The sequence below is a fragment of the Nomia melanderi genome, chromosome 11, assembly GCF_051020985.1.
Source record: "Nomia melanderi isolate GNS246 chromosome 11, iyNomMela1, whole genome shotgun sequence".
NCBI lineage: Eukaryota > Metazoa > Arthropoda > Insecta > Hymenoptera > Halictidae > Nomia > Nomia melanderi.
In genome coordinates, this window is record NC_135009.1 from 11,931,752 (window position 1) to 11,954,792 (window position 23,041).

The 23,041-nt window shown below is 40.2% G+C and overlaps 1 protein-coding gene across 2 annotated transcripts in view; it reads right to left on the reverse strand.

Moving 5' to 3' along the window:
* Hs3st-A (Heparan sulfate 3-O sulfotransferase-A) overlaps positions 1 to 23,041 on the reverse strand; it is a 170,924-nt gene that overhangs the window by 146,783 nt on the left and 1,100 nt on the right. The gene's annotated exons all lie outside the window — the stretch shown is intronic.

Here is a 23,041-nt window from a genome sequence, read left to right on the forward strand (position 1 = left end):
CACAATGCGCGCCCCAGCCGGGAACGCGGAAGATCGTCCGCGGACGGGACGCAAACGGAAAGTAACCGTGTTATTACGCCACGCGTCTTCGAGTAACGTTCTCAGGGCGGGGGTAAAAAAAAACTTCACCGCCCCCGGTGAAACTTCTGGCTTATTTATAACGCGAAAACTTTCCTCGGGGCGCGGCGTCGCGTAAAACGCGCGAGATACGCCGAATAAAAGGCGTAATCGACTCGCCGCCGGATGAGGCGCGGGTATCAGGCCCGTATTAAAAAGCATTCGGCGAGTGTACGCCAGTCGGCGCACTCTACGCCCAAAGTTTTTACTTTTGTCAGCGCCACATGGAATCGCTGAGAACTTCCATTCCTCCGCTGCGAATATTACACTGCTCCTCAGCTTTAGAGCGGACGCTTATGAGGCGAGGAGGTTTGGAATACTTTGCATTTTAATAATTCTGATCCTGGAGATTCGGGAGCTTCGCGTGTTTACGGTGCGCCGCTTTGATCAACTGACGTTGCCTTAATTGCTTTTTCTCGGGCAGATCTAATATTCGTTGTGTAATATCGTATTAGTAATATTATATCGTAATCAAGCGGTGGTATCATAGCTTCGAAACCGATTGATGATTCAATTTCGAGTTTCGGGGAACTCGGTTCCACGGGGAGCGAACGATTATTTATAGGTAATTCGATTGCAATTCAATTTTATTCGCTCATAGCTAATTCGACGGTAATCGATTTCGATGTTTAATACAATGAAAGTAATTATATTCGGTAATTCGGTAGATCAACTCCCTGTCCGGCGATATTAAACGAAACTTCGCGAGAGTTACTCTCGGTTTTAGCGAGTATAAATATTATTCCGTTCACGTCGATTATCGATCAGCTAGTTTTCACGTGAGTTAGCGGTGCGACTCGGAGGTCGCCGGTTTCCGCGTTCAACGCGGCGAAACCGCCGATCGTCCTCTTCAAATTTCTTCCCCGGACAAACGACTTCTATCGAATCCCGCATCGAACAATACCGACGCACACGCAGCCGTTGCGCACGAGTGCCTCGCGAGAAATGATCCAGCGACGATCGCGCGAACAATTCCGATTGAACGCGTCGCGCCGAGCCGCGTCGGCCGACACCGACGCGGCGGTGTCGCTTTGCAAATTACCGCGGCGTTCCGCGTGCGAATGATGTCACTTGCGCGTCCTAATTCGCGACAACATTATACGGTTCCACGGGAATTCCCGAGCATCCCTGAGTGGGCCGCATTAATGCGTTCTTGAAAGTTAAGGATGCACTCGAAAGCCCGACTTCTGCTTTGTTCACGGCGACGAGGGCGCGGCGGCGGCGGCGGCGGCGGCGGGGCCGAAGTGCCCCTAAAATTATTTGCAGCTCGCGACAGACTCTCGCGCTCATTGAAAACCGTCCTGCAGTTGGGCGAAGAATTAATCAACGATTAACGATTCAATTTTCGATGTGCTCTTTGTCGCTTTACGTCCTGAATAAATACTTTTAGGAGGAATTTATATTTATCTTCGGAATACACGTTAAGTAACCTATCATTTCTGACAAAAATATGTACTTTCATAGAACATGCTGTAACTGTCGAAAAAATGGTCGTTACTGTACTGAAAGGTTGACTGCGATTAACGTTTGGAGTTCAAGCTGTTGAACGTAACGATGGCATTTCTATTTCGAGTGTCGATGCGATTAATGAATGAGGTCGTCTCATTTTTAACCGTGGAGTGGATAGTTCGTTAATTATTAGCTGCCGAAAGTGTTCTCGTAGTGAAGTTAGTGGTAATGAATGGGAATTAATTACAGTAACATGAAAATAAATATTTCTCTGTTAAAATAGATGTGTGCCGTGTCGTTATTCTTCTTTCTCTATTAGAATTTCGGAGTTTAATGAACTAATTAACTGAGAGTTCGATGAAAATCGCTGTGGAAACGATTGATAATTGACGAATAATTTTAGTAATCGATTGAATCGGGGGTCGGCCTTTCAATGATAGATGTTATTGACCATAGGCTGCGAACAATAGATCGAGCCAGGAATTCTAATCGATCAATATCCAATTATTTGCTTCGGAATTTATTTAACTGTTCTTCCCGCAGTCGTTATTCTTCCCAGCTAACGACATTAATATTTCATGGCGAAATCCCTACCTGGTCGAAACGCGGAACAGTTTTTGTCAAATTTTTTGCGCAACGGGGGTATTTTATACGACTTTTGGGACGCGCGCCCCTATTGAAGGGAAGATGGTGCTTCGCCCTGTGTTTCTTTATGATGTATTACACGGGGTGTTCTACATTAGTGATATCGAGAAGGGGACCGACAAATTTAAGAGGACATTCTTTTTTATGTGCAGCTAATGGCGTCTGTTTCGTGGAAGGAATGTACAGGGTGTCCAATGAGTCGCTCTGAAGCCAATGCGGTTCAGTCGATTTTTTGATTTTTCTCAATTTTAATGAAATAAATAATATTCCTTTTAGTAATTAATTATTTGAAATATTTCTGAATAATTTCAAAAGCCAAAACATTAGTTTTCTCTATGTTTGTTTTCTGGACTTAATCGTTCCCGGCTAGATCATTTTTGGAATTTTTCTTCGATAAGATAGATTTAAACTTTCGTTAATATAATAAACAAAGACATATTTACATAGACGAATACCACAAGAATCATCGTATTATTTTATTTTCATAGTCTTTATTATATAAGAGAAGCTCCAAAAACGGTCTGGAACTTTTGAACGCCACTTTATCTAAACGATTCAGACTCATTTGTACCAACCCCTCCCAAGTGAAACGGATTCTTCAAAGAACGGAATAAAATCATAACGGTCGAACAAGTACAATGTTGCCTGAAAATTCACCGCGAGAGTAACGAATTACTGGGTCAGACGTCGAGAAATGGCGACGCGATCGCGGAGAAATGAATTTCATCCCCCGCGTCACGCGCAATGAATCACTCGTATCTTCTTTTTCGTTTCGCGCGGCGGAGAAAAGATTTCTCGCCGTGCCAATCGCGCGGAGCCACGTGATGTGCGCGCACGCGGCCCCGGTTTAATGTGAAAATGACACGCGAGCGAACAAACTACCGTCAAAATTATAAGCCTCGTTGCCCAAGGCCACGGTCCGCCTCAATTTCCTTTCGCGCCGGGGTTCACGGGGTCCCGGATCGATCCCGAGGTCGCTTCGCGTGAAAAATTAATGCACACGGAAGCGCACACACTCGCGCCCGCTCAACGATTTTCTTAGATATCGCCGAGCACTGTGCGTGCAGCGTGTGTGCCCCGCTTCTGGCAATCCGCGATGGAGAAATAATCGTAGATTTGCGATAGCGATCGAGCTTAATTAGAGAGGGCGATAGGCTTGCTTTTTAATTGGAGTCCGTAATGTTTGTTGATGGATATCGATAATTGATGAATTGATAATATTGAGAACTGGTAATTGAAAGATTGATGAAACGGAGAATTGATGATTGAAAAATTGACAACTGAAGGGCCGGTGATTGAAAAATTGACATCTGGGGAATGATTGATGAGTTGATAATTGAACGATTGGTGATTGAGAAATTGACAACAAGGGAAGAATTTGTGATTGAAGAAGTAATAATTGGGAAATTGGTAGAATGAAGAATTAGTTGTTTCTGACCCCTGGAATGACCACGTTCATTAAAATGATTGATTCTACTTTTCCTAGTTTACGTGTTGTTTGATTTTAATCATTCTAAATATACTCTTGTGATTTATACAGGCAATTACGTGCAAATCGTTTCGAATGCAGAGTAGTTCGAATGTAAAGTACATTGAAGGATTAAGTGAATGGATATAATGATAAGCGTACCTGAAAAATGAATATCTGCTAATATCGATTGGGGGATAATGAGGATTCGAAAGCAGCAACTTCACGTGATGACTATAATTCCGTTGATGAGCGAAACCTGATAAACGTCCTTAGAAAATGAACGTTTTAATGTGTTACAATCTAATATCTCATAGCATTGTTATCGCGATGGTACCAGCAATTCACTATTTCTGATTATATCAATGGTTCGCGTAGCACCGTCAAACAATTACTCTGCCAAGTAAACACGAGTGACATATATATAGTTAGTACTTCAACGTGGATTACTTGGAAACGCGAACAATATTTGTGTCAATTACCATAGAACATTTACTGTGGACGGACGTTCGGAGGTTTAATAAGCAGAATTCTGTTATTCTGCGTGCGAAACAGTCGCAGACCTGTGTAATACATTTTCAACTTCTTTTTATTAAATCCAGAAAAAATCTTGTTTACCGTACGAAGCTAATTCTGCTCTCCCGAGAAGTCACATAACGATTACAAGAACTCCGACGAACGTAAAGTAACAATTTTCTGTAACCAAGACGTCTCTTCCAATATACAATTATTTTGTTTTTATTGTACAATGAAAGAAGATTCTATTGATTTAAATATTAACAAGTTTGATACACTCTTCGAGAGAAGATACAATTCTCCATTTCAAATTCCTATTAGATTTAAATATTCCTATTCAGATGTAAGAACTGCGGCACAAGTATAAAACCAGTCAAATATACCTTTACAAGATTAATCCATCGAAAGGTGAGTTCCCATAAATACCAAAGATTTCCTAGGAACAAACGAGAATTTCCCTTTAACTCTAAGAATTTAAACGTAGAACGCAAAACTGAATTTAAGCTTCACAAGTGAACGCATCAAAACACGATTTACCATGAATATCCACGAGCACCTAATTATACAACAACACCGATCTGAATTCAATAGCATTAGCAAAGATTACCCAAGAATACAAATGAGAATTCACCTCTTAATCACCAACGAGAATTTTCCTTTGATTCTAAGAACTGAAACGCAGGCTGCAAAACAACTAAATTTAAGCTTCACAGATGAACGCATCAAAACGTGATTTACCGTGAATATCCGCGAGCATCTAATTATACGACGACACCGATCTAATTCCAATAGAGTCAGCAAAGATTTCCAAAGAACACAAATCAGAATTAATCTCTTAATCACTAACGAGAATTTCGCGCGCTCGCCGCGCCGGAGGAGACGATTCCTCCTCGTTGGCGTGAACGACGCGTCGCGAAGAATCGTTTAATTAAATGGACCGTGGCCATGGTTGCCCCTTCAATTTAATCCGCTTTATCGTTCTGAGTTAATTATTCGGTATCACTTTGCTGTATTATATGTAATGCAATATCCGAGTGGGCCGGGGCAACGCGTTAACCGCGGTCCCCGGCGCGGTGTTTGCGGCCGTGTTCCTCGACCGCGTTAAACACAAGATAATCCGACAGTCTGGAACACAGGGTTCGGAGACTTGCCTGTAAATAATGGCATTGTCAATAGCACGACGTCGAATTAATTATATAGCCGTTGCGTGGAACGAAATCATGCCCGCGAACGCGCAATTCAATTTACATCGTGACGCGCCGCTCCTTCGCCGCCATTTTATTACCTTGCGACGAGGGGAACGCGCCTTCTATGTATCTTTGGTGTCGCTGGTCTGATCTATTAACACGTTAAATGCCATGTCGGTCACCGATAACCAATGCTACTGAGTTGCTTGAAAAAAGTTACAATATGCAAGATGACTGATGGAGACTAAATATATTTAACACGTTGACTGCCATGAGAGCTTCGAGCGTTTTGTATGGCAATACTTATTCTTTCATAACAAAGTCAAATGATAACAGAAATAATTAGTAATGATTTGGTATCACAATACTCGGATTACGTTGTTATCGAGCTACTTATGTCATCAAATATTTTTATTTGGCACCAATTTTCTGATTGTTATTGTTATCGAGCGATTTGGAAGCTTCGGCCAGCGGTGACCACCGTGGCAGTCAACGTGTTAATAACGTAAATAAGTTAACACTGTAATGTAAAAATTCTGATTCTTTTATCCCTATACTGCACCAAGTGCCAACTCTGGTGCAAGGGACGGTAATTACTAGTCCGAGATATTGTTATTTTTCAATTTGAAGAATTTTATTGGATTAAGATAGTTACTCGTTATTAGGATCTTCGAGTTCCGACGAAGGTAAAATTAATCTATAGACCAGAAACCTGAAATTCTTGAAATCCATTTAAAAATGAAATTGGTCTTAATGGAATATAAACTAACCGAAGCACCGAGGAAATGGAAATTCCATTGACTGTTACGTATCAGAGATATCTAATTGTTCTTTTCATTATCTATGAATAAAAAGACAAGAGGAACAATCGGAATGAGACACGAATGTACTTACAAAGAACTGGGACTTCGTTAATCGATTGTTATAAAATATTTAAGCGCGTAAATTGTTTTCACCGCGTAATCTAAGCCGGTTATAGTATTGGCAAGGAAGGACGAGCCAGGAGTGGCTTTTCAAATTTTAATTACATTTTTCTCGTTACCTCCTTCGCCGGAGCTGCGGTATTTTTAACCGGTTGAAAGAAGTGTTTCCCATTCATTAAAAATTTCATCGTCGTTCGATCGCGATTTAAGCATCAACGAACAAAGTAATTGCTTGTCAAGGGCGTAGAGCGAAATTGTAATTTCAAGGGGACGCGTTCGAGTATTTATATCAATCACTTAAAAATAATGAGTATTAATCAACGCTCTTTAAAAACTCATTACGTCGTGTGAAAAGTGCTTCGGAAGCAACGAAGATATAGTTTTCCCGTCGAGAATCTTGTAACGTTTGTTACTAATTGCGTAGATCGCGAACTAACTTAATTTAATATTATCAGGAGAAAAGCAAATTCGATAAACAAGAATACAGATATCAATAAAACGGTATAGAAATTTGAGAAAATGCACGGACGCGAACGCGATACCCAAATTGAATTTCGAAACAGTCGAAAATTTTTCTCCGCTCTTTTTTTCATTAAAATAAAAAATGATAAGAGAGAAAGGGGGAATAGAAATACGCGAACATCAGCACTCGTTGCACAAATAAAATTCCAACCCCCAGCGAAGTTGTAATCAGATAAACAGAATTCTAAATTTTTCTGTTCCCCATCGGTGGCTGCGCTGCCATCGGAAATCCGTGTCGCGTCGCACCGTATTTCTTTCCCGCTCGCGCTGACAATAAATTATATTTATCGGACTTCATTTCCATTTTTCGAATGTCCCGCGCGGCTCGAGCGTTCCTTTTTCCGTGACGCGGCCGCCACGTTGGATTCATACGGGAAAAAGTTCCGGCATAAGTAAAAAGCGGTTCATTGTTTCCGAGAAACTAACTTATATTACAGTACATTATCATATTTGTAACATATATACACTGTGAAGTTTTACATATATATATTATAAATTTAAAATATATGTAAATCATATATTTATAATATTAATAGTATAATATTAATGATGATACCATCAACAGTATTATAAACACATTTTACAATACAAAATCGGTAACGGTAATATATAACAGTAATTATCGTATCAACTATATTATAATACTGTTCGCAATAATAATTTATAATATACTACAATATTAGATTGCAAATATCTGTTGCACTATTCGTCGACCAAAAAAATGTAGATTTATTGGATGAAACGAAACTCGTTCACGTGTCAAGTTAATGTTTCACGGAACAAGCACGCGCCATTTCCGAGCGGCCATATTCGAGTCGAGCGAGGCGCGGCAAACAATTTCTTATTGTGAAAAATGGGGTTGCGACCGCGCGTTCGGCCGTCGGGAAACGTGAACGAGAAGTTAAATATTATCGTAGAGACAATGGTGCTCTAAGTGCACCCATGAATGGACTATGGCAGTCTGGTCTATATTCAAACATTCGTCCGACGGGAACGCATGAAATTCGCCTTCAGCGCGGAAATACGCGCGCGCCGGGCCGCTGAATGTCGGTGTAACGGGAATTTGCATTTATCCGACGTTATCGAATTATTTATTGTTTAATATATTGATCGGTGGGTCAATATTTATCGCTAGAGGCCGCCGGCATTCGTGCAAATTTACTTCTTTTGTGGCCGAATATCGAGAGCCCCGGCTAAAATAGAGCATTCCTGAACGCATTAATTATTTCAATATATTCTATGAATTACGCCGTAACGCAATACAATTAATTAGGTGTTCATTCGCCAGGCAACGCATTAAACGCGTCCATTCGGTAGGAGGAGTATGAAACACCTGCAGCGCATTCGTATCTTTCGCAGAAATAGACTGTATTATTAGATCGCGTGTATTCGTAAAATTATATTGTAATCTAACAACTTCGACGCGTTCGAAAGCATAACTCGCTAAACTGCGACACGGATGGTTCAAACCAATCTCCATAAAGTCCCGGTTTTCATGTGCTTTTTATAGAAAAACGCGAATAATGCAGTAGTCGTATTGGTACGACGCGTCCGTGTCCCGGTGAGTCGCAAACGCGATAAAGGAACGCTCGCGCAGCGTTTCAACGCGCGCGCCATCAAAACGGGGCAAGAATGCTCGAAAAGAATTCCGCGTGCAGCCGTACCTCTGTAAAGTTACATCGGCGCACCGCGAAAACTGTTTAACTTTCCCGCCCGTAGGAAGCCAGTCAACATTCATTTCTGTCTGGCGCGGACCGTCCTATTTCATCCTCGAATTTAGACGTCCTTACCCGTACGTATGCATGTATGCATGTATGCAGACATATACGCAGCGAACTTGTTTGCACGGGACTGTGCAAGTATTGCGAGCGTCATAAGTTCCATAAAACTACCCTACCCCGCGACCCCGTTCCACTCCATGAGTGTGTGGCACGATTCGAAATCACTGTTGTCGAATTTATAGCGTTCGAAGCTTCTGACTCGATAGAATGCATCTGGTTGCAGCGTGAAATATTGGATTGACAAGTATCGTGCTCGGCGATATTTATTGGTTATAATGTATTCGTTGTATGTGTCAGTCGTAATTATAATATATTATAATATATTAATTGTAATGTTGGGTTTGTATCGTACGTTCATTAAAAATTCAACGATTATATAATCGATAATATATAATGAAGTAATGGTAATTACTATGAACTGCGATGATTAACAACGTGTAATAGATTAATGTTGATTTTAGAGTGTGTTGAACGATCTCGAATTTTAAAAGGACGATCGAACGATGGCTTATATTTAACGAATATTTTATATCTCGTGTATTCCGTAAAGGTTTATCAAGCTTTATATGTAAATATTCAGGTTCTGTATCATATGGCTGATGTTATGTAAATGATGTTATATAAATTGAAATTCAGTTTTATAATTAGCACCGCTTTGTTCGCGATGAATGTGTCTTTGAATTCGAAAACGTGTTAAGTACACTGAAGTGATAATCGTCACCAAAGGAGCTTCCTGTAAAGTGAAAAGAAGGTTGCAACGGTTCCAGGGCATCGTAAGCTGGCCACGGTTTATCGTCGTCCCTAAATCGTTGCTTATCGTTCCTCTCATCGAGCTGACTATACGAGACCAGCTGTCGGAATGTGAAAAAGTTCTTTTCATGAGGCCTGTCTTTAGAAAACACATGATAAACGAGACCCAGTATTCCCAGGAGAACACCAACCAATTTGTTTCATATTTATCGAACGTAAGATAACAATTGACCTTGAATGACGATAAAACAAATTACTACTTTTTAAGAATGAATTTCTTTTTTCTGTGAAGGTACGTACAAAATTTGTACATAGTATACAGTATGTTTCAGATATTCTTATTTGGAGAATAAATATTGCCTTATATTATAAAAATATAAAAATATATATCATGTTGCTGTTAAAAACGTTTGTGAAATATACTTTACGTTGTAGTGGTACATTACTATACATTTGAATATCATCTACAACAATGCTTGAAAATTTAGAATATTAGTAAATATTATATATGTATTTATTAATAATATACCTAAGGAACGTTAATACGAAGATATTCTACTTGAATATCAAGGAACGCGAGTGGTTGAGATAAATGGGACGTCCCACACGTGTCACAATGAACGGAACAGCCTGTACATTAATATCAAACATTTACGTCCGATACGCTATGCAGGTGAACGAGAAAAATGGACCACCGCGTATATTAATATCAATAGTGTCTTTCCCTCATATTTCTGTACTATCCAAGAAAAACGGAGGGTCGTGCTCGCGGACAATATAAATGGAACCCTCTGTACAATGCAGCCAGAAAAATATTTGAAAAAATTGCAGCGGAAAGCAGAGCTGCAGGAAGAAAGTTTCAAATGTAATGTTGCAATTGCGCGAAAAGTTCACTCGAAAGTTTATTAAAAAAAAGGAACGAAACAAAAAGCGATTTATGCGTCAATCCGCGTTGTTCAAAAAGGTTTTAAAAGGACACAGCGGAATGGAAGAGCGGCGACAATGCGAATCGAGCCGCGAGTTACAAATTTTTAATAACGCGACGAACTACGTAACGACGCGGCATCCGCGGGGAAGCTGATAAAATAACGTCGGAATGAAAAAAGTTGCGACAATGCTCAGAAAAATAACTTTATCCACGCGTTTACGAACGATAAAAGCGAAGCATTCTACGCCAATGCGTGCAAGACTTCTTTGTTTCGGTATGAATCCTCTCATTTTTCTTCGGTCGTTCCCCCTTCAATCCCTTTTACGTTGCTCCGATTGTTCCTGTATATTAATCGTCTACTATTACAATGGATTTTCTTCAATAAAACACGCCATGATAATAGAGTCCCGTTAAACAATTGAAATTAAGCTAATGGCACGTTACATCGGGATAATCTATGACAAACAGTGAAACGTAGATACCACTCATCGTTAATTGCGTTAGACTAGAATTTACGAACCAGTATCGTTGCTTTACAAAACCAACGTACAAACAGAGATTTTCAGCGGAAATTATTCCTCGATAATCGTTTATTTAGCAAACGAGAAATATATAAGTATATTATAATCTATAATAATTAAATACATAAGTCTCTTATAGATGTGAGACACAATTATACATTTTCAATTATGAATGAGTATGCTATTGACGTACTATTGGACATAATATATAACATTAACAACAATGTTTAATATAACAATTATGTTTACGATTATATTACCAGTGTAGTAATACTAATAATATAATATTCTTGTAGTGTGAAGTGAAATTTGTTACGAAGCAAGCCCAAACGTTATCAACTTTATTAAAACCACACTGCCACCGTATGCGAGGTGAACGAGCGTTGGCCGACGGTTTCTTTGCCCGAAGACAATCCTCCGTTCACGAAACGGCCACTCCTCAGCCGGCAAAAACACTCGCCCGTTAAAGTTGAAGGAGACCGGTGAAATATATCGGGAAATGAAGAACGTCCGGACGTGATACGAATCCACGGGGTTCTTGTATAACAAAATCGCGAGAAAAATTTCCGCGACGCGTCAGGAAAATCGCGAGGATACCCGGTATCCGCGGACTGTGTCGCGTCGGGTTCCGTAGGGCTTTCGAGGGGAAATCGAAGGATTTATGGTGCGTTCGCCTAACCCGAATGCCATTCACCCGGGAGAAATGGTCTCTCGGACTTGAAAAAATTTCATCGGGGATCACAGTCCGACGGCCACAGCCGTGTACAGGTTGCTTCAGCATTATTGGTCAAGACACGAGTGAGTGATGGAACTTATGGAAATAAATAGAGTGGTCATTAAAGATATATAAGTTTGAAAAGTAACTTTTAGAGATTAGATTTTGTTGAGAAAATTTTAGCATCAGTGTCGAAATATAAGTGGAACGCATAGAAATATAGTTTTGGAAAGCGTAGAGATATCTGGAAAGTAACTTTTACAAATAAAGTGTTAACGTTACAGGTAATTAAGTATTATAATTAAGTATTATAAATAAAAATGAATCTTCCAAATTGATTTTCCATCGTTTAGTTTCTATACGACACATCTCTACAAACCATGAATAATACAGTATAACAAACACGTTACGCAAGTTATTCCGTGATGTCTTCATGGAAAAAGAAACTCAATCACGATTCCCGTATTACGTGCATTGTTTTCTAACACAGAACCGTTCACGCTAATGAGTGTTCTTGTACAGTGGGAAATACTTTTTTTCAAGCGGAACGTAACGATAATATCGTCGGGCCTGCCCGTACTTTTCCACTCGAAACTTTTTTACTAGTTAGCATTTGCCAGATTTGACGGGCCAAACACATCCGGCCGAGACTTATATACTGTTACGTATCGCAGTTCGTCGATCCTCACGCAAACGTGCCAAGCTGCAACACGTGGTTTCACTAGAGCTATACCGGGAACCCGGTATGACTTTATTCCTCGGTCTGTTGGCACGAGCTCTTCGGAATGACCATTTATTTTCACGCGTCGCGCCCGTCCATTTTTAAACGATTTTTAATTCTTCACGGCCCCCATTTGGTGAACCACGGATAAATAATACTGGCAACTAGTAGAGGACAATGTTCTGGAATAACGTGCACGGTGGAACCACAACTGTCCGATTTAATTGGAGGACTAACAGTCCACGTAAATGAGCAACTCAGAATGGCACGTCTAACTCTTATTTCTGAATTCTCAAGGAAAACACGGTTTCGTGAAGTGTACTATGTTGTATGATCGTTATTATTATAATTAATATTGTTTATAACATTATTAATAACAACGACAATAATATTTGAACGAAGAATATCTTCTAAAAATTTTCAATGGTATTTCACGAAAATGAGAATCGAAGAGGTGATATCGTCCATTGATGTGTTGCAATTCAAAGCGAATTAAAAACTTTATTCGCTGAGTAGTTGTGCCTTATCGCGCGAAATAAATGTTTCAACCATCAGAATACCACGGATTTAATGTGCTTTGGATTTACGAACGGCACGGAGCGAAATACAGTTCTGCAAACTCGAGTAGCGTAACTCGATAGAGAAGTATCAAGAAATATTCAAAGGTCGTACGCGATACTTTATCAGCAACACATCCTCGAACTTCTTCGCTACGTGTCCCGCGATCCTGACACCGTAAAGGTAACTTCGTTCGAATCGATGGCCGAAAGGAGCGCTTGACCCCAGTTACGAGATTACGCTCTACCTCTCTGTTTTGAAACGACCTTACCTGCTTCTACCCACGACTACTTCGATATTTTCTAAAGATTCTATAAAAATTTCTAAATAACAAAGCAACAAATCACGGATTAAAGACTGAACGCCGAAAATGTTGAAGAATATTTCTTCGACAGTTACTTTGTACGGTAGAAAATTATCAAATACGAATGTCACAATTTTTGTACGAATACTTCAATATATAAACTGAATACTTCTATTTACAGGAGTCAACGATAAATATCAGTAAGACAATAACTATCGTTGGAAAGATTTGATAGGAACGTCCACGATATTTCGTAGTTCCTAGTGAGTACACGAGAGTGGCCAAATATTTATGTACGGCAGTGTTTACTATAGAAGGGCGCAAGCCGTTCTATGAATTTCTGCGTTCTGCCTAGAGCCTGCCAGCCCAGAGAGGAACGATCCCTTAACCAGGTGACAAAGTATGCTGACGTTGCCACCGGGAATACCCGGGGCTACACCAGTCGTAGTGTACCATCGGCCAGCGTTGGAACGAAATAGCCGACAAGATGGCGGGCCATAGCGGAGTACGGCGGACCGCGCGGCGTACTTTTCGATGGATCATTAAAAGTGTTTCCCCTGGATGCCTCTCGGGCTCTACCACCTGACTAAAGTCTGCTCGAGAGTGCCAACCGGGATGAAAAGCCTTCGATTTATCTCGCGCGCGCTTCGCATCCGTAAAGCACCGGTTTTTCGCGCACAAACGCGTAATTCCGATGCCTTAACAACCGATCGAAATTGTCGTTTTCTCTTTAAACTGGCTTTAAATTATTGCGAATTGCTGTAAATGATTTTGTGTTACTTTAAACTATTCTCTATTATTGTGAATCGAAATTGTTTGGAAAGGTTGATAAATATTGACAGTTAGTTTGAATCGTTGAGACTGTAGATATGGAAATTATTAAGAGAGAAATAATAATAACGATCTGTATAATGGAAGCATAAATGTCCGAAGACACTTCGGTGTTGTCAAAAGCGACGAGTCAGAGGAAAATCGAGAAAATTATTCTTAATGGTCCTCTTCTCCCACTCTCTCTTTATTCCATGCGCGCGCGAGCGTTCAACGGGGCTAATAATAAAAAATTCAACCACGTCGAGGAAACTACGTAAAAGACACGTGCACGTGGCAAATAGCGACAGAATGTAATGCAACAAGTTCATAGCGACTCCGCTTTCGTCAAAGGGCCAGAAAACCTTTCATCTGGATTTCAAAAAGGCCGAGTTCTAACGAACAACCTCCCTATTTTTCCGACAGCGTTGCCTCGTAAAAAGAATTAAACCGGTTCGAGCGAGTGATGACGACCGGTGTTCGTCAAAGAAAACTGTTAGACGTGAAAGGGACGCGGTGTTCGTCGACGTCTGACGATGAGAAGTGTCCGATGGCGCGACGCGCGACATTTCGAGGGAAAATTGCATGAAATTTTCACGATTAAATGGAGAAAAAGATGATTGATGGACGGGAATCGATGGAATGAGAACGAAAAGGGACTGCGCCATTGGATTTTGATACGATCTATTTACTATGGACACAATACGGAAGTGCCACGGGTTTGAAACTATTAATTTGTCAGATAATCGTGAATGTAAATACATTTATGATTTCAGTAATTGGAAAATGAAGGGAATAGCAACATCTATCAATCATTTTGATCGGCGTGGTAATTTTCATGCTAAAGTAGGCTGTGCTAGGTAGCCTAATGAGTTCTGTGATCATTATTTTTCTTAGATTGTAACTATATATGCGTAGACTACTAGAAATTAGAAATTCGATATAAGAACAAGGTAGACACAACAATAAAGTGTTAAGCAGAAGGCATTCCAAGCCACAGGAACTATGTACAGTAAATAAAAATAATGAAAAATTCTTGTTCTCTTCTCTTTTTTCGTGGTTTTTACAATCTTCAGTCACTGTAGATACTACTGTATAATTTTCGAAAATAAATATTCATTTATTATCTTCTGATTGGAACAAATTAGAAGATACTAACGATTCTGACCGAATGTTGCAATTATAAGAAGAGAATATTCCAATTTGAACAGAATTGATATTTTTTGCCAGTGCATCTAGTGTACCAATATTTGCGAACGAGAGTCTATATCTGTCAAATATTCAATCTATTAATTGCTCGTTATTTGAGGCCAATTTCAGTTCCTCCGGAATTTATCGAATTATTACAACGCCTGGCCGCGGGCAATTAGTGCATTTTGTATCCCCCGGTGATTTAGGGGATGGCATTTTAAACAGTCCGGCAAATTATTTGTCGTAACGACACGCACGCCAGACGGAATATTCAGACGTTTTAATCTATACCAGTCGTAACTCAACGATAATTGACTCATTTAATAGCGTTGATAAACATAATTCCCGATCGCTATGAATATTCGCTGATAACGGCGGCGCATTAACGTGTAATTAGGGACAAACGATCCGTAAACACTTAACGGAAAAAATGATCCTCGCGGGGGATCGATTGCACAGGCATTCCCACCGACACTCTCAACAATTTTCCGTTGGAAGCTCTAACTGGCTGAATGTGAAATAAAAGAAAAATGAAAAGAAACATTTAATATGAATATTTCATGGTTTTATACTGTAAATGAATGAAATCGCGTGAAGAAGGATTTTTAATGATGCTCCACGGGGCATTTCAGATTCTTTTAAATCTCCAAATTTAAATGAATCGTGTAAAAATTATTTTCCTGGAATATATACGGGGTGTAATATGTTAAAAGTCGCGAGGGGAAAAAGTTTCATTAAAGCAGAAAACAAAGACATTTCATATGCACCTGACCAACTCCGCGAGGCAACGGACTAAAGACCAATCCCAGACGTGTTCGGTGTCAAGATTGGTTAAACTTCCGCTTAACAAAATTCCGCAACGTCGCGCGCTAATGTATTAACGGGTGAAGTTGGTTCCCCGAGGTGAACGAGAAAGAAACCGAAAGAAAATGGAAAAAAGGGGTAGGAACGAAGTGAAATTGCGATGCACCCGATGAAATATTTCGCGAGAAGGAAGTTTTAATCGATACAGCGAGGTGAAAAAGTGATCTTTCCCATCTTTCAAATATTTATTTCTTAATCCTGCCCACTGACATCGATGCAACGGAACTGGAGGAGACAACAGAATAAAATTGTTCACTGTCAAATTGATACCTTCAGAAAATCACAGATCTTAATTCAAAGCATTTTATTCCTTCTTTAGTTAACATTAGAACTACCTAAGTAATCTAATTAATATTTGACAGATTCTTTTGGTTTCTTTAAATATGCATTACAATATTCAAGCGAAGCCATTTATCTTTAAAATCCTTTCATATTTCCACGAGAAACGTGGATTTATTAGAGATTCGTTAAAACTTTTATCCAGTCCAATATTATTGACTAAAAACTCCAATTAACCCTCCGTTAGCAAGATGAACCGTTAAAAGGCTGTCGAAAATCTCGTTTTCTCACAGCCTCGCCACTTTTCATTCTTATTACAATATTATATAAGCATTCGAATAAAATGTTATTTATATTACATTAGAGACTACAATAAGTATTTCAGAATTTTGTCAGATTGCCACAGAACTCACAACGTTCAATCAAGCTTGACCATCAGGTCACAGCAGAATAATATTTACTTTGAATTCCGAAGAATCTAAAAAATCTTCATAAGGCAGGTCGTTAAATCACAATTTGAAATTGATCGTCCGACCGGTTCGCGGTGCGTTTAGTGTTAAATGCAGAAAATCCTCAAGCTGAATGGAGTCCTCGAAAACGCGGTTGAAAATAGATCGAAAATGGACCGTCGTCGGCGTCGTAGGGTCAAGCAATTCTGTCTGTGGTATTGGCTCCGCATCCTCGGTGTAAACAAAACATTTATGCACGCGCTGGCGCATACGTCAGCGCGGGAGGCACGCGTTAATATCTTCCCCGGTCATTAAATATTTCTGTCTGTCGGCTCGCGTTCGCCCTAAATCGGCCGTGTGTGCTCGATAAATTTTCCCCGGCCGTTGCCGACCGCGACGCGGGCGGCGCGGTGTGGAAATTGTGTCGGCCGCGAGTCGATAAAACCGGCGGGAGTCGGGCAGGACCTTGTTCCGCGTTGCAATACGGAAAGAAAAGAAAGGAAACCCGTAATCGGCCGTCATTACCGTTGTCGTCGTATTTTACGATTGCCCGGACGATCGCGGGACACATCTCATCGCGACCTCGCACGCCACGCGACCGCCATCGCGCCGGCGAACAATTTTATTAGCGGACTGCGGACGTTTATGCAAAATCAAAATCTCCCGGCGTAACGCAACTGGAACGGGGGTCGGGCGGAAACTGATTTCCTCTCTTAGCGCTGGAATTATGAGGTATTTAATGCGATTGATATGTAGTCTCTATAAAGATTATAAGAGTAGATTATTTTCAGTTTTAGGATTTACATGGAACTATTTATTTTTCAAATCGATTCGAATGTTCAATGCTTTGAAGATATCGATGACAGCGAAGCAGAAACTGAAATCGTTTTGATAAAGGTTTCTTATTTTACAATTATAGATGTGTTAAAAGTATTTAGAATTTCCGTACTAATTTTACGCGCAAATGGACTTTACCGCTTGTTTAGCAATTTTAGATAAATTTAATTAGAATAATAGATCTCTTTTTCACGGGAATGTTTGGAAATTGAATAAAGTTCGTAGTCTATTCGCTAGGCACGTGTCAACGTATTCGACCTTTTGATTTTTCTGATTAGACTTGCAGTTTTTGTTGGTAATTCTGTGAGATAAAAAGAAATGGTACTCCTTTGTAAAAATTAAATGTCTAACAGAAGAACTTATTTGTTTATTCATGTATACAATTGTGATTGCGAAGCAGTACCATCCTTCGATTGATACGATTCGAATAAGCGTATGCATTCGTAGCGTCTAAGAAACTTAAAAAGAAAATACTAAATGAATAATTCAATTGAATTAAGTGCACTGTCCTCCTTTGTATTCAGTTAACCGTGGCCCGCTCACGGTGGCCAATGGAATCTTATTAAATTTCAGTTCCTTCAAAACTTATCTAGAAAAATGTGGATTTGCATAAAGTTCCGCAGTCCGGTGATTAGCTTAGATGTTTCTTAACGCTTTGCCGGTCGAGCATTTTATTGTATAATTGATCGCCGGACTGCGGACGTTTATGCAAATTCGGGCTTTTATAGAGAAATTTGAGAAGTTTATGGAGAAAATTAAATAACACGCGTTCCTCGACGCGGAACGCTACCGACGAAATTGAAAATAACGGGAAACGGTATCGCGTTTGATTGGAATCCGCACTTTGGGCAAGTTTTTCAGCAATTCTGATACACCACGGCCGCGTCAAGTTTCATGGTAACTCTCGCGTGCATTTATTGCTTGGATGCTAACAAAATCGTTCGTATTGCAACTACAAAGTACAATATTTACCTAGTCTTATTATTAACTCTTTACACTCGAAAGTTTTCCATTAGGAATATTCAACATTTTCAGATGACCTATGGCAGTATTTCAAAATGAGAACTCAAAGTAAGAAACAAAGCCGTATTATTTAAATATTTTATATACTGTAACGTTACACGTAACTTAATATTATCGTTTCTCGAGTGCGAAGAGTTAAAAAATATTTTTGACTAAACACGGACCGTCGGGCATCGCTGTTCTCTTATTATTTCAATAATTTATGTAACCGTGTCCATGAAAACGTAATCATGTTCGCGTGACGCTGTATGTTGAAATGTTAATTGAAAAATACGCGAAGATGCACGACGCGCGGTAATAAAAATGGAGGATAATGGAATAAAATTTCGCTCCGGTGAAACCGGCGAACGCGGAATTCGAAATATCGCGGCGGAACGAGGGGCGAAGGGAATTAATGAAAATCGACGGGAAATTAATTATACGACGTCTGTTACTAGAAATGTTGTCATGTTGTAATTACGGGGTCGGCGGCGGCAGCGGCGCGCGTAGTTCACGCGAAACGTGAAGCACCATCGCGATAAGGGAAATTTACCGTGGTATGTACCAAAATGCGCGCGTAAAATGTAAACGGAATGCTAATTACGACTGTCTGGATGGATAATCAGATCGATAATTCGATTACCCGCCGTTATAATGAACAATAGTAACGAAGGAATTTGTTCGAACGAATGATCACCGAATTCGCGGTAAATGATTGTCAGTGAAGACGAAAGTATATAGTTCCATTGTAACTACAGTTCCACCGAGAAAGTATGTCAATAATCTATATTAACGAACGATTGCTATCATTTTCATCGTAATTTTCAAATTCACATCAGTGTACAATAAACAAATATACATTATCGAATTTACTAGACAACAACACCTGAGATACGCGCATAGAATAAATAATTATCCAAACAAATCCCCGCGGGATCAAAGAAAAACTCATCCGACGAGCAAAAATAAATACTCCTCTATCGCGTATAATCGCGCGTCGAAACCCGAGCAGCGTGATCATAGCAAAAAAGAGGAAGCCTCTATCCGATACGTGTCCCGGACCGGGTAAGAACGCCGTTCCCCGCTCGTACCAACACGACCGGCCTGTATCGCGCGATCAAACAATAACGAGCGCAATAATGCCAAGCCGGGGAAACCTTTAAGGAATCCCGCGGCACACCGACGAGAGAAATTTCCTCGCGCTTTTCCCGGAGCTCATCAGCTTTTCGAGTTCAACGACTTTGCTTGGCTTTCTTTCAAGTACTGGCTGGGAAAACAAAGGAACGGGCGAAAGAAAAGTCGACGGCTTGCGTTCTAATTACAACTGGCGCGGTAACAAAGTGAATTTCCACGTTTTTTTTCTCTCTCTCCTCCCTCTCTCCCGCCGCCGGACCACCGCGCCCCTCTTCCGCGCGCCGCGTAAGTACCGCCGACACTTTTCCATTGACCCGGCAATCCAGAATCGAGTAACCTTCTGCTCAATGCCGCGAACAAAGGCCGCGCGACGATCAAATCCGCGATAGCGCGTAATAACGCGGAGTAGTTGACCCAAGCCGGCGAGTCGGGCGAACACCGTGAACCGTATGCGGGAAATAAAAGAAATACTTGTAAGTATTAACCCTTCGTGCTCGACAGTGTTCCTCGTTATAAGCATTCGTTATTGTTCTCTAATGAAACATACTTAATATCAGTTGCAACTGTCGTACGAATAGATCTTGCATAAATTGGGAGGATTATTTTATTTGCATGTCTCGCATGTTGATGCCTTGTGCGGAATTTAATGTTTTTAAAATTTTATGATTTTGTTGGAGGGAATGGCGACTGAGAGTCGCCTTTCGAATGCAAAGGGTTAACTTGTCGCACCCTCGAAACCCTCAAAATGACGAGTTTCTCATTTCGCAATTGTCGATACCCTGAAAGTATTGAATATTTGAATTGATTTTTAAAATAGCTTCATTTGAATATTATGGGTATACGAGGAAACTAGGAAAAATATACTGTGACAATTTTTGTAACGATTAAGTAGAAGCAAATGTTAAATTTCTTGTGCACAATCGTTTACTATTTAGATAGCACTAGATAAATACTGGGAAATCCTAAGGCAAGGCAGTGGTACACCTGAAATTAAAAATTTGATTTCCAAGAAATTCCCTTCATTGCAGGTTCGATTTTCAAAATTCCCTTGAAGCTACCCAAATCCGAGCGACATTGTCTTGAGTCATAAGCATTCGCAAATTCACAAATAATCCAAAGACTTTCCGATCACATCAATCAAACGATTAAATAAAATCAGACTAACAGTGTCTGGTTAAATTAACTACAACTGAATGTACATATACAAAAGTTACAGTAAAGCCAGGCTCACTAATTCCTCGTACCATGAGAAACGTCTCTTTTTTATGGTTATTAGTTTCCGAATCAATATGTTAATCCTGTCAACGACGTTAACGGTTCAAAGTGGCGTGGCTCGCTGGAAACGGGGAAAGTATTGCGCTGGATATTGTATTCTTTGTAAATGCCTTTTACGGGGGACGCTGAATGGCAGTAGTATAGGTCGTTTATGGATCGACAACGGCTCCATGTCAATCGCACGATGGGAGCAGCGTCGGGCGAGTGCAACGTTGTCAAAACACCGGCGCAACGAACGTTCGCGAACAGCACCGATTTCCGACAAGCTTCCAATTACAAATAACGATCGAAAGCGTTGACTTTATTACACCGTTAAATCAACATTACGCTCCTATCGATCAACTTTTCGTGTTCCGCGAGTTCCGCGCGGCGCGACGTCCCAAAATCACTTTCCCGCGAAATTTTACGCCCGTTTTAATGAAAATTAACCCTTCTACAGACTCCACTGCAGCGTTATTTATAGCACGAGATATTTTAATGGGTAAATTTCAAGAAACTACAGCGAGATCAACCGGTTGCTCTCGAAAGTTTTTCAATGGAAATACTTGACGTTTTCGGATGAGATATAGACGACATTATTCTTCTTAAATATTTCACGTAGTTATGTGTTATGGTAAGATTAATTTTGAATTTTATCTGCTTGCCCCTTTATTATTTGATCGATACTACTTTGCCATTGATCATTTATTGGAAAACTTATGCTTGCTGTTACGACGCGCAAATGTTGTTTTGAGGAAAATAAACGATGTAAGGGATATGAGAATATTCTATTCATTTTTGCCAGAGGTGCTGATAAGTTAGAAAATTTGCTAAAGAGATAATAAATTCGGGAAACCTTATTTCCCGAGCATTATTTTCATCGACTTCGTGTTGCGGAACAATTTGTGCGGCAAGAGTTTCCAGGCAACAATATTTTCTCATGCTAATAGACAGCGACGTGCGAACGTGTTCGACCTGTTAACTTTTTTAATTAAATTCCGCTGGCAAGAACGACCGTAAAAAATGCGTTCGCTGTTTTCTTGACTGCAATCCTCTGCTTGGCCGCCGACTGTACAGTCGCTTTTCATTACTCAAATTTGTATCCATTCTGTGTTCTCTCCTCGATTCGCGCGACATTGTACGTGAAAGAGAAGTCTTTCGAAGGGTTACTTATTACAAGCGTTTCTCGAATGACATTCATTTTATTCTTCAAATCCTTCGTCTTCATCGCAACACGACAACGAATTGTTTAACGTGTCACCTTCGTTCTTATTCGAAGGATGACTTTTTTAAGATTGTACCGAGAACCATACTTTCCCCTTACACACTTCTTCGAGAACCTCCCCGTGATACGACTACGAAAAAGATCGCGGTTTGATAATGTTTATGAAGAAATCTAAGGTCCCAAGGTAAATGGAACTAATAGCAACAGGCACGCACTGTCAAGTACCGAATAAATCAGGCCGCGATACAAGATAACACGACCGCGGTGGTTCCATGAAGAAAAAAATATTTTTCACTTAGGCGTGCGGCAGTTGCGTACATTTGCGATTCAAATTTATATAAATCATTCCCAGTGAATGGGTCGATGATAAAGCGTAATGGACTGTTAACGTATCAGCCCATAAATTCTCGGGTATTTAAACTGTTAATTATATCGCGGGTCTCCGCATTCTTCGAATGCTCCGATCCACTAGCTATTCCGATCGACTGACAGATAATTTCGGTTTTGAAATGCTAATTCATCGAAACATCGATAAACGCTTAATTATTCCTCGGCGTCCGTCGATCACCTGTATTCCGGATGATTTAGAAAAATCTGCAGTTAAATTAAACGCCTGGTCCGCCGTACGCATTCTATACAAATTCCATTCGCAGCGTGAACATGAAATCGACAGTGAATGTAATATAACCGCGCCAATAGTTTCTCACGGCGGATCAAGTTTATCAATGTACACCACGATGATATTTTCCGTGAGTACAAACTGTTTCCAAACAAACTGGGTGGTACGATTCTCATAGGACACCAATATAGAAGCGAAACAAAGCCGGACAGAACTCGTGGTTCACTATTTCATTCAACTGAAACGAAGTGACAGTATATATATCGAGTGCAAAA